This window comes from Tursiops truncatus, chromosome 10 (genome assembly GCF_011762595.2).
Source record: "Tursiops truncatus isolate mTurTru1 chromosome 10, mTurTru1.mat.Y, whole genome shotgun sequence".
Taxonomy (NCBI): Eukaryota; Metazoa; Chordata; class Mammalia; order Artiodactyla; family Delphinidae; genus Tursiops; species Tursiops truncatus.
In genome coordinates this window covers 21,011,638-21,024,446 of record NC_047043.1, presented here as the reverse complement: position 1 = coordinate 21,024,446, position 12,809 = coordinate 21,011,638, and the positions used below count along the sequence as shown (strand labels likewise).

Sequence of the window (12,809 nt, the reverse complement as noted above, 5' to 3'; positions counted from 1 at the left end):
TTCCTCAGATCATGAGAAGAGGAGCCTTCCACTGAGAATCACCCCGAATGTGGGAGCCCCTCAAGTTACTTGCAATAGTTGAGAGAAGTATATTTATGGTAGGGAAATAGATGCTGCTGGGAATCAGAAGCCCTGGGTCCTAGTCCCACCCCCACTGCTTATTCCACCTGTGGTTTCAGCCAAGCCATCCAGTGTCCCTCGCTCTTATTTCCTATAAAGTGGAGAGTTCAATAGTATTACCTGTGCTATCAACACCACCAGCTCAATAAGAACATTGTGAGAAGAGAACTTGGCTATCTATATGAGCTTTTATGCGTGTGTTTCTTTTCAATCTCCCTTAGCACCCAGCCCATGCAATTCATTTAGTTAGCATCCAATAAACACCACTGAGTTGAAAAAACAAAGTGAGGTGTAAACCCTTTATTTCTCTATCAGAAAAAGGATTCCATGTGAACAGAGAGCCTTTCCAAAGAGGTTTTACAAATTCAGTGACACATTATATGTGTAGAAAAAGTTAAATTAACAAAATAAAAAACTACCTGTACAGCCAGAACAGAGTCATAACTGGACATAAATGTAACAGCCTAAGGTCAATGCATGGAGCATAACCAAATTTCCTCCCGATATCTGACAAATGTCATTGTCGTGAGGACTAAAGGAACAGTGAAAAATCAGTTGTTGTCACCTTCCTAATACAGTAGAATTTTTATTGACAGAGTAGGTTCTAGCAATTTTTCCTGAAACTAAAGCATCATGTTTTTTTGTTTGACTAGTCATTATTTCCCACAGCAACCTACAGAGGACTTCCCCATTTCTGTATTTTTGTTCTTCCCTCCATAAAATTTAACCCTAGATTGTATACTGTTTTGTACCATTTCCTAGCTATTTTGTACTGGTAATGGCTTTACAGTGAAAACCCTGTATGTCCTAATAAAGGATAATTTTTTAAAAAGGTAAATATATAAAAAGAAAGTGTCAATGATTTATTTAACTTATTAATTAATAAGAAAACCAGTAAAAATGTTAAAAGTGGTTCAAATGAGGATTTGATTTATAAAATCTTATATTCTCTATCAGAGAGAAGTCGTCTGCGTCACCAAGCACAAGAACCATTTGTATTACTCTCACTGTTCTATAAGTTAACATCTGCCTCTACAAAGTTGTAAATGGTCTAGAAAAAGAAACAAGGGCTCAGTCCTACAGAATCAGAGATCTCCAGTGTGAGGTCTGCTAGACAGTGTCAGTATTCCATTGAAGAGATACCCAGTAATCTTTTTTTTTTTTTTTTTTTTGTGGTTGGTACGCGGGCCTCTCACTGTTGTGGCCTCTCCTGTCGCGGAGCACAGGCTCCGGACGCGCAGGCTCAGCAGCCATGGCTCATGGGCCCAGCTGCTCCGCGGCATGTGGGATCTTCCCGGACCGGGGCACGAACCCGTGTCCTCCTGCATCGGCAGGCGGACTCTCAACCACTGCGCCACCAGGGAAGCCCTAATAATTTTTAATGTGAAAACATAGATAACAAATTTGGGGACTACTGGGGACTACCATATTTGGGACTGTGCCTCCCAAACCTTCAACATCTTTTACATTCTTGACATTTTTTTTTCAATAGTATGAGAAGGTCTGTGCAGATGCAGCTTCAGGCCCCCCATGACATATACACACATCTGCCCTCTATATAGAATTCTGAAGCCTCCCCTCGCTTTCTCACAAGAAAACTAGAGTTCTCTGAAGTGAATCAGATCACAGAAAAGGAGGGAAGAATCTCATTCATTCCAACTTTGCTCCTTTTTAGGAGCAGATCACATTTCAGAATCCTACTGTACCCTCTTTCTAAGACGTCAATCATAAAAGCCGAGAGTTACCCAGCGCTCTCCCTGCTCTAGAAGCTGTGTGCATCCCCAGGACTCAAGTCCCAGTGGTGCGAGTTTCTGTTTATTCTCCTCTTTGCACCAAACCTGCCAGGGAGGTATTATGGTCCCAATTTTTGCATAAAATTGAGGCTGAGAGAAGTTGAATAATGGAGCAAAGTCACTCAGCCAGCGAGTAGCAATGCCAGAGTGAACCTGGCTCAGTCTGGCACAAAGCCTGACCTCTAAACCGATTCAGCTGTGCGGCAGGCCTGCCCTGTTGCTGTGGCCGCCTGCGCTGACCCCGAGGAACGGGACCTCAGCTCAGACCAGCCAGTTAGGGGGCAAATCTGCTTCTGTGCAGGCCCATGAGCCAGCCAGTGAGGGCAGGAGAGGAAGCTCTGGCCAGCTGAGAAGTGTCACACAACAGTGCAAATTTCCTTGGTTCAAGCCCAGAGGCTATTTTTCCTGCCCGAACAGAGTTTATTTGGCCAGAGAACAACATGAAAGGGATACTATGGTTTTCTTGTTCCTTCTCTCAGACTTTTATCTACACTTACCTCCCACACATGTCCCTGCCCATCTCCCCTTTCTCCTCTGCTCCCCGTTTCTAGCACCTTGGCTTCAGTGATAGGAAACGTTTCTTCTCCGGAGTTTGTCAGAATTGGGTCACAGGAGCAGAAGAGTCTGGCCCAGATGCTGCACCAGGAGAGGCCAGGCAGGGGGGTGCACAATATCGCCCCCCCCCCCCCCCCCCCCCCACCGCCTGCAGAGCGGGGCTCAGCTGCATATCCAGCAACACGGCTGCTGAGACAGAAGAAGGGAAGAGCCAGGGCGGTGACGAGGCCTAGAAACAGGGAGTGTGTGGAAGTAACAGAAACCAGGGTGGAGAGCTGCCCCAGGAGGACCCCCAGGGGCCTGGGGAGGAAACAGCCCTGTCAACAGGAGCCTTCCTGGTCCCGGAATAAAACCTTAGGCCAGGAAAGTTTTTATAATCTTCCTTCTCAAAGTTCAGGTTGGCATTTAAAGCAGGTACGTTCATTCAACAAGCACTCCTCATTTGTGTGCCAGGTATTGTATTAGGAGCCAAGGGTGCAATAACTAGAACACAGGTTCTGCTGGCCAGGAATCCTCAGCAAAGAATTACCATTTATTATGTGCCAGCCATCATTCTAAGTGGTTTACACATGTACGAACTTCTGAGACCTTACAAGAACCCTGGGAAGTAGGCACTGTTACCCCATCACCACCATCCTCATCATGCTCACTTTATAGATGCAGGAAGTGAGGCAGAAAGAGATTCAGTGACTTGTCACAATTAGAGGAGAGTGACTCTAGACTTTGAAATCAGGCTGCTTGGCCCCAGGTCTGCTGGGGGCCAAACATCACGGACCAAAGAGAGCAATGTGTTGATGTTGTGATGAGGGAAGTGACAGGAAACCTAGGGAGACTTCCAGGAGGCGGCAGCCTCTGAGGTGTAACTTGGAGAAAAAGAGATCCAGTGGCTAATACAGTTAACATCCAGTTCAAATTTGAATGTCAGATAAATAACAAATAATATTTTTGGTTAATATGTCCCAAATATGCATGAGACAAATTTAAATGGGCATCCTGGATTTTTATTTGTGAAATCTGGCAACAATACTCATCAGTCAAATGTTTGCTTGGATAAAGACTACTTTGTCAGGGGTTGAGTGTTGGAGGAGGTGAAACTGCAGGGCTGACGGGGACGGTCACTGAGGGCCTTGGATGCCACGCTTAGCATTTTATACTTTATTGTCATAAAAGGATGTTAAAGGAGAGGGGTTAGAAGGACCAGATTAAATGTGTGCTTTATGAAGTTCTCTCTCAGGACAACATGGAGGAAGGATAGGGAAGGCAACAGGAAGTAGGGAAACTATTGTAACAGCTGCGAGAGAGGTTCCAGTGACTTGGATGGAGACCCAGGGGCTGAAAAGGAGAGGGCAGGTCCAGGAGAGTGTAAGGTGACTAGGCTGGCTTGAGAGGCGCATCACCTATGCAGGGGCACGGGATCCAGACTCAGTAGGGCGCCACTCTTGGGTTAATGCTCTGCTGTTGCCATCTTGAAATTCTTAATAATTTTATCTTTGAACTTGTGTATTTTAAGTGAAGTCCAATGGGCCACGAGAGCACGCTCATGAGGAAAGGATATAATCAGAATATGTGTGTCCACCATTTCGGCAGCTCCATTCCAGTTACAGTCTTTGCGATGCCCCATGAGCACAGAATTCCGGGGGGCCCACGAAGCGTGTGAATTCAGTGAGACTCAGAGTGAGTACAAGGTAAGCAAGTTACACATACAACTGAGTAAATGCGGTGCTGACAGCCCCTAGGGGCCATGCTTCCCTTTTGAAGCAAACTTTGCTTCAGATGCAAAAAAAGCCAATGAAGTCCTAAGAAACACAATCCTATCATACCCTTCCGTGTGTTACTTCCTTGTATTTGCCAACCACTTATGCTTAAAATGATGACAGAGAAGGTCAGGAAAAGATAGGGCAACACATCACTCCTTTTTTCTCAGTCCTTCCTCATTTATCGATAAGTCAAAGAGTGTGTTGGTAGGATGTACATATATGAAGAAGAGAAATAAAAACAGTGGAGTTAGTTTTGCGCATGGTTTCCATTGTTCTGGTAAGAGTGAAATACATGTACACTCTATGAGATACAAATGGTGTAATTTTAGTGATTCTGCTCCGGAGTTAAATGCTCTGATATTTGCCTTTACAACTGACACTGCACATTTTAAAGATGGACAGTGAAATTCACGTTAAGAATTAAAATTCTAATCTTTCTTTACTCAAAACAGTATTAACTAACAAAAGCCACTATGATGAGTTGAGGGAAAGACAGACTGTAGAGGGAAGAGAAAAGCTTTCTATTTTAGTATTTTTAAAGGCTCTTTCCCTGCGTTTTGAACAACGGGCTCCACATTTTCATTGTGTCCTGCAAAGTCCGTTGCCTCAGCTCTGGGTAGAAATGGCACTTGCTGGAGGAGGGCGTAGAGAGAATGACTTTGCTGGCTTATTCCAAGGTCATGGTTTGGTGACTGAGGAAGGCAGTAGTACTTCTAGTACTACTAGTGACAGGGCAGCCAGGAGGCAGCGCAGATGGTGCGTGCTGATGGCAGCTCAGCACCTCTTGCGTTGGAGGTGCCTGGGGGACGTTTAGACAGAACAATCCTCAGCTGGAGAGGCAGGCCTGGTGCCTAAGAGAGAGATGGATTATTCATGAGAGGCAGGCCTCGGGTTAAATGGTCAAAGCCTTTCAGGGAGCAGTCAGAGAGAGGGCGGGAGAAGAGCTGTTCACGTTTGCAGAGCAGTTGCTAAGGCCTGTAACTCATTTGTTCCTCACCTTAGGAGGTGAGGGCTACTGTCCACATTTTACAGGTGAGGAGATGGCTCAAAACCTTCCCTGACCACTCCCTCCTCCTCTGTCTTTCTTTCTTTCTTTTTTTTTTTTTTTTTGCGGTACGCGGGCCTCTCACTGTTGTGGCCTCCCCTGTTGCGGAGCACAGGCTCCGGACACGCAGGCTCAGCGGCCATGGCTCACGGGCCCAGCCGCTGCGCGGCACGTGGGATCCTCCCAGACCGGGGGGCACGAACCCGCGTCCCCTGCATCTGCAGGCGGACTCTCAACCACTGCGCCACCAGGGAAGCCCCCTCTGCCTTTCTTTCTCTCTCTTCTGTGCTTAGTTTTTCTCCATAACATTTAGGTCACCATCTGACATATTGTATATGTTACTTATTTATTTTCTCTCTCCCTCTCACTAGCATGCCACTCCCTGAGGGCAGACTTTTGTTACATTTTGAGTAATGCTCTTTTTGTCTCAACTGAGCTCCGACATGAGGACCCATGGGTGACGGGTTTTTCAGCATTACCACAGAAATGGATTTAATAAAACTGTAAGATAAAGGTCCATTACTCCTGATACCCCACTCGCATGTGTCTCTTCATTTTGTCATGTGTAAAGCATGCTTATTTTTTTTTGATCCTCAACATTTCAGGCTGAGATAAAATAAAATGTATCAATATTAACATATACACACTACTATATATAAAATAGATAAACAACAAGGACCTATTGTATAGCACAGGGAACTATACTCAATATCTGGTAATAACATATAATGGAAAAGAATCTGAAAAAGAAAATATATACATATATGTATATAACCAGATCACTTTGCTGTAAACTTGAAACTAACACAACATTGTAAATTAACTATACTTCAAAAAAAAATCTCAGAAAAAAATGTGGGTAGGAATCATTATCCAGCTGGGTTGTTTCTGTGAGGCAAAAATGAAACAGTATCTATAACACGTTGTAAAATGTAAGGTCCCTATGAATGTCACTAACCGCTGTCCAGAAAATTATTTTTTCCCTTTAGTAACTTGCTTGTCCCTCTCCCCTACTCTACCTCTCATTCCTCCTTCCAGCCCTCCTATGCCACCTCTTCCTCCTTCCTCCCCTTCCTTCCCATTCTCCACCCCCCACCCCCGCGCTTTCCTCCTCCCTCTCTTTCCTCCCTCCTCCTCCCTCTCCCTCTCCTGGGCTCTAGTCCCTTCCCCCACGTCTCCTTCTGCCCCCTCCGCCACCTCTGACTTCTGATAATTATCTTTAGGCTTTTCCGCCTCCTGGTGGCCAATATACATCAGTGCATGTGCTACGTCCCTGGGAAACAGTCTCCGTCTCTCTACCAGTATGAAAGGAGTGGGTAATAAACAGGCAAGCCAAGGGCTGTGCTGTGCAGAATCCCCAAAGCCGAAAGACGTGGTGTTTTCCCGCAAGAACATTATAAAAGATTTAGAAGGTCCCATGAATAGATTAGGATTCTGTAGGCCACAAATTCAGGAGTTAATTCTGTATGCTTATTTAATATACAATATAAACTGAGGTATATCTCAGTCCCCAGCCCTTTTCTGCTTAGTGGCAGGACCTTAGCCAAATCGGGCTACATCTAAGTCAGTGGGCTTTGTCTTAGTCCAGGACTTTATCAACTAACTTGGGGACTCCACGTTTTTTCGGAATTTTATGTCAGTTTGCGCATGAAGAGAAGAGCTCTTTGTCCAGGTACCCGGAAGAGTTGCCGGCTCTCAACTGATATCTGCCCACTAGGAGATCTGCCGCTACATCCTTGTGCGCTGGTTTCTCAGCGTGGAACCTCGCAAATCCCCGCGTCTTTCCTCTACATCCTGGCGAGGTGTCCGGGGCAACTGTGCGCCTCTCAGCCACGTGCACACCGAGCGGGACCCGGAAACCTGCTTCAGTGGAGCTTCCGTTCCACGCTGTGGTTCTGCCTCAGCTCCTCCGGAAGCCGGGTCCACTGGGTTCCTGCATCTTTTTTTCTAAAGTAATCTTGATTTTTTTTTTTTTACTGTGATCCACAGTAAGAAATACATTTTATATTGTAACTCAAGACAGCATCCATATTTATATAGATACCATTTGCTCTTATACCTTTTTGTTCTATTTGATATTTTTAAAATGTTGGTCGCTACTCAATGTATTGATTTTACAATCCATTAATGAACCAGGACCTGCAGGTTGAAAAGAGGTTGAAAAGCACTGTCCTGTGATTATTGTCTGTGGCATAAACTTTATGCCTCAAGTCCTGCAGGGCTCTGCTTTGTTACCCAAAAGACAGGATTTTGAGGCTCGAAAGTTTACTTTCAAATTACAGTTTTTGACATGGATATTTTAAAATGATTTTGAAAGTAAAGATGCACTTATGTCTCATCATATTACTGCTGTAAGAACACTTTTATTCTGGCATGAGGCCGAGCAGAGTTTTCTGATGCAAAAGGATAACTACATGAGTTAACATTTCTTAATATTTTCTTGCCTACACCTTCTCCCAAATATGCCAAGGTGGCATATTGATTATTTTGCATTAAAGTTACTTGAGAAACGTTCTGTACAAGAAGAATACTCTGACTCTCCTTTTTCTCACTGAGAAAGTTTCCATGGAAAGGTATCCTCCCTATGCCGAGAGGATGGAGGACATCCTTATCTGGGGAGACAGGGAATTGGAAGCTGAGAAAGCTGTATACACAAACTTTGTTACTTCTTCATTAATTTGCTACCCCGAGCAAAAAACCCTTTGTTTTGTCAAATCTCCACAAATAATTGATTATTTGTGTCTAAAAAGGAACAGCCTGCTTTGGTCACTTCTTAGGTCCTATGCCTAAGGGGCTTCCATATACACCAAATTAAATTTCTTTTTCTCCTGTTAATCTGTCTTATAACAATTTGATTGTTAGACCAGCCAAAATAAACTAGAAGGGTAAAGGAAAATTGTTCCACGCCTACACGAGGGATCTGGAATTTTTTCTGTAAAAGGCTGAATATTATATATTTTTGGCTTTTCTGGCCATGTGGTCTCTGTCATAACTACACTTGTGTTGCAGCCATAGATGAATAGACATGGCCGTGTCCCAATGAAACCTTATTTATTTATGGGCGCTAAAATTTGAATATTATATAATTTCGATGTGTCACAGAATATTCTTCTTCTTTCCATTTATATTCAACCATCTAAAAATGTAAAAACAGCTGTGAGTGATACAAAAACAGATGATGGGCTAGATTTGGCTCAAGGACTATGCTTGCCGACTCCTGCTTTAATCTAACGACTTGACAGTTGAGAACTTTCCCAAGGCCTGGTTTTAAAATTCTACAAAAAAATTGGGAAGTGGTTTACTCAAATGAAGGAAATCTGGTGAAGGAACTGACCTTAAATCATAGCTTGACTCTTTGTTAAAGTGCTTTATATTTAATACAAATCAAAATGCATAAGTGAATTGTTAGCATTTCTATACCTGCGATCTACTGTGTGTTTTATATACTGGATGCTTATATCTTAAAAAGGAAAACTTTCTATTTAGTGGAATATTTGTAATTTGTTGTTCTCTATGATGTTTATGCTATAAAACTTAGGCACTTCTATAAATACATATAAAATGTAAATGTGTGTGATACTAGAGTTCTTATAAGTTCTTATAAGTATATGATTATTGTTGTTACTGCATACTGAAAGGAATTGATCCAAAGGGCAAACTCTAATGAGAAGATTCATTTATAGGTTTATTAAAAAATTTTTTTTTGTAGATTTCATACTTTGATCATAGCTGAGGGGGTGGCGGGGTGTGTGGATACTGTGTCAAGTTGCCTGTTGTCAGGTTCATCCCCTACCCTTCTCTTGCTCTGCTCTGTACCACAAGGAACTACATTTCCCAGGCTTCCTTCCCCTCAGTCTTCTGGGTAGGCGTAGCCAATGGGAGGACTGACAAAAGATTGGAATGCGGGAGGAAGGCAGAATCCAGGGCATTTCTCCAACTCTCTGCTTCCTATAGCATTTTCTGCTGCAGCTGCATCTGTTCTCAGACTAGAGCGCCTCCCTCTGGCATCCTAGTTCCTGCTACTCATCCCTGGGTCATCCTCTGTTCTAGCCCCCGCTCTGGGCTCTAACACCACCTCTTCCCATTGTCCCTTCATCTTTAGGAGCATAACAGCTTCTTGCTGTTGATAATCTCTGCATTACCCTCCTGTGAGTCCCTATACTGACAGCCAGTTCATTTTGCTGTCTCTTACAATGTCTCTTAAATATGGCCCAGACCATCTGCTCCTTGAAGGTTGGGAAGGCAATCTCTGATATGAAATCATAACTCAAAAGACAGACGCCTAAGGACTCTTAAGTGTAAACTTTAATTTTCTCTCCTGAAAAGTCAGGTTACTGACACTGTTAAAGTCCGCTGACCAAAGACCTCCAGGAATACACTTGTAGTCAAAGTTAGGTTTGGGGAGAGAGCACACTGGAGGAATCTTGGGGCATCTAGCTAAAAGGGAGTTGGGAGAAGCTTATTATTCTGAGGAGGGTGTGAGGAAATCAGACATCAGTTATGGATTGGGTGTTGTCAGGAAGCAGGGCAATTCAGTGAGTAGGTATTTCAGTAATCTTTATGTAGGAGGAAGGAGGATTAAAGTGGGGCTGGAGCTGTTACTGGTCAGAAAGCACAGTCACTTAAGCTGGAAAGGGGGTTACTTATCTCTGTGATTGCAGAGTATCCTTATCTCTCTCCTGTTTCAGACATAGTTATGGAGGGAACTTGTCTCCACCTTGTTCTATCACAGGTAACAGAGTGGCCTTTTCTGATTATTGTTGATACTGTAAAACATTGTGTTCAAGTGTCCTGGCATTTAGCTTCCAGGTCCTGGAATTTTTTTTTTTTTTTAATAGTTGTGACACCAACCTCACAGACATATTGAGAAGATTGAATATAATTATATAACACCATATGAAAATTCAGAGAAATGTTTTCGGGGACATAGTAAGTGCTTAAAATAAATATTAGCTTCTTCTTATTGTCGTTATTGCTAAGCAGTGATAGACTAGACCCGGAGCCAGCTTGTACTGGTTTGCAGGAGCCAACTGTACACATCTCTACCTAGCTCAACATTCAATGATTTCAGTGACTTCACAGCTGTAGCTTGAGTCAGCTATGGTAGGAGAATCTATACCAGAATAGTGTTTTTCCCTGGAGAGCTGGTTATTAAACATATCAACATACCACTGCCTGGGATGACCAGGAGCCTCAATAGCCCAGTGAGAAATGAATGTGGAAATGGAAGGGCACTTAAGAAAAGTATTTGTTTTGATTGGAGTCAGAAGAAATTGGAAAGTCAATCTAAAGTAAAGTCATACCTAATATGAAGTCCACATTATTATGAGAATTTTAGGGTAGTATAACATTTGCAGAGTACCACTATCCATTTCTACATTTCTTTTTTTTTTAATGTGTACAAAGCTTTATTTTTTCTTGATCAATATATTTTTATTGAAGTATAGTTGATTTACAATGTGTTAGTTTCTGCTGTATAGCAAAGTGATTGTTATACACACACACACACACACACACACACACACACACACATATATATATATATATACATTCTTTTTTAAAAATATTCTTTCCCATTATGGTTTATCATAGGCTATGGAATATAGTTCTCTGTGCTATACAGTAGGACCTTGTTGTTTATGCATTCTATATACAAAAGCTTACATCTGCTGACCTCAACCTCCCACTCCATCCCTCTCCCAACCCCCTCTCCCTTGGCGACCACCAGTCTGTTCTCTATGTCTGTGATTCTGTTTCTGTTTCATAGTTAGGTTCATTTGTGTCATATTTTAGATTCCACATATAAGTGATATCATACGGTATTTGTCTTTCTCTTTCTGACTTACTTCACTTAGTATGATAATCTCTAGTTGCACGTTTCTATATTTCTGCCCAGCTTGGATTTATAAGGTGAGGAAGTGAAGTGCAGGAAGAATCCTAAATTAGTTTACAAAATAATTATACATTATTAATGAGGTAATAATTTTTAGAATTTTGGAGAAATTTGTGTATTTTCTGCCATATGTGTAGCATGTGTGTGCCAATGACTCCCATTACTTTATCACTTGGTGTATTATGAGAAAGACGTAATTATGATATTTAGAGTTAAGCACTAAAATGTGGGACATTAATAAAAAAGCAATAGTAAAACAGTATTGTATTAGTGATACCAGCTGCTTTATAGCACCCATAAAAAAACCATAAAAAACCCCCATAAATCTCAGTTTTTCACCTCAATAAATGTTTTTCTCTCAGGCAACATCTAGTGCAGATTGTCTGGCTGGTCTTCACATGGTCGCTGAGAGACTATCGTGTGACTTTGGAGTCTAGGACCATGGAGTCCCCTGCGTTTGACAGATAGAAGGCAAAGGGACATAGAGAGGAACCCCCCAAACCAAGAGAGGCTTTCCTGGGTCAAGCGTCAAAGTTTCAAACTGGCCGGTTACAATTCTTTCCACATTCCATTGTCCAGATCTCAGCCGCATGGCCGAAATTAATTGCAAGGGAGGCTAGGAAATGGAGTTTAGACTGAATGTTTGGGTCCCCCCCCAATTCATATGTTGAAACCTAATACCCAGTGTGATGGTATTTGGAGGTGGGGCCTTCTTCGGGAGGTGATTCAGTGGAACCCTCATGAACGGGATTAGTGTCCTTATAAAAGAGACCCCAGAGGACTCCCCGGCCCCTGCCACCACATGAGGACACAGCCATACTGAACTGCTAATGCCTTGATCTTGGACTTCCCAGCCTCCAGAACTGTGAGAAAGAAATGTTTTTTTTGTTTAAGCCACCTAGTCTATGATATCTTGTGATAGCACCCCAAACAGACCAAGACAATTGTATTTCCAAGAAAAGGAAACAGACTTTGATAACTACTCTAGCAGCCTCTGCTGCAATAATTTACCACGTGTTCTGTGTCACAGGGGATCCACAACCAAAATGAGGGACATATATCAAGTCTGAGAGTCTGATTTCTTAGAGAGGCCACCATCCCTCTGGGTCAACTTCCTGGTGTTTGTTCTTAGCAGGGACTGGTAGCCATGCTATGGTGAGGTGGCTGTGGTAGCCAAAGAGGATATGTTATGTGGAGGCAAGCTGACCTCTCAGACGGGCCCCCAAAGAGGCTATGCCTTAGCTTTTAGTTTAGTTATTTTCAACAGGTAATCAATAAATATATAAGTAAAATATATGGTATACTAGATGCTGATATACAGTATGCAGCATCTAGCCTAGGAAAAGCAAGGAAAAGAGATAAGGAGAATCAGAGGTACACAATTTTGAGACTACTGGACAGGATATTCTGAAAAATGATCCACTACTGGAAAACAGACGCACCTCTCTCTGAAAATTAAAATTTCCAGTTCTTAATCTTGAAAAATGGGTCCAGAGCTCAGGATTCATTTTTCAGAATATCTTTTTCTAGGAGTTCAAAGCGACCTCTCCCTTATTTACATCTCGGGAAAAAATCTCATTGAGATTCGAAACCCGCCTGCAGTTTCCCAGACAGGCGCTTTAACCAGTCAAACCATGGTGACGGGA

At 42.7% G+C, this 12,809-nt stretch overlaps 1 long non-coding RNA gene across 1 annotated transcript in view; it reads right to left on the bottom strand.

The window, feature by feature from the left end:
• Positions 1–10,800: 10,800 nt before the first annotated feature.
• LOC117313720 (uncharacterized) overlaps positions 10,801–12,809 on the bottom strand; it is a 4,662-nt gene continuing 2,653 nt past the window's right edge. Inside the window, exon 3 of the long non-coding RNA XR_004528301.2 lies at positions 10,801–12,809. This exon is cut by the window's right edge and continues 348 nt beyond it. This is a non-coding gene — a long non-coding RNA (uncharacterized lncRNA).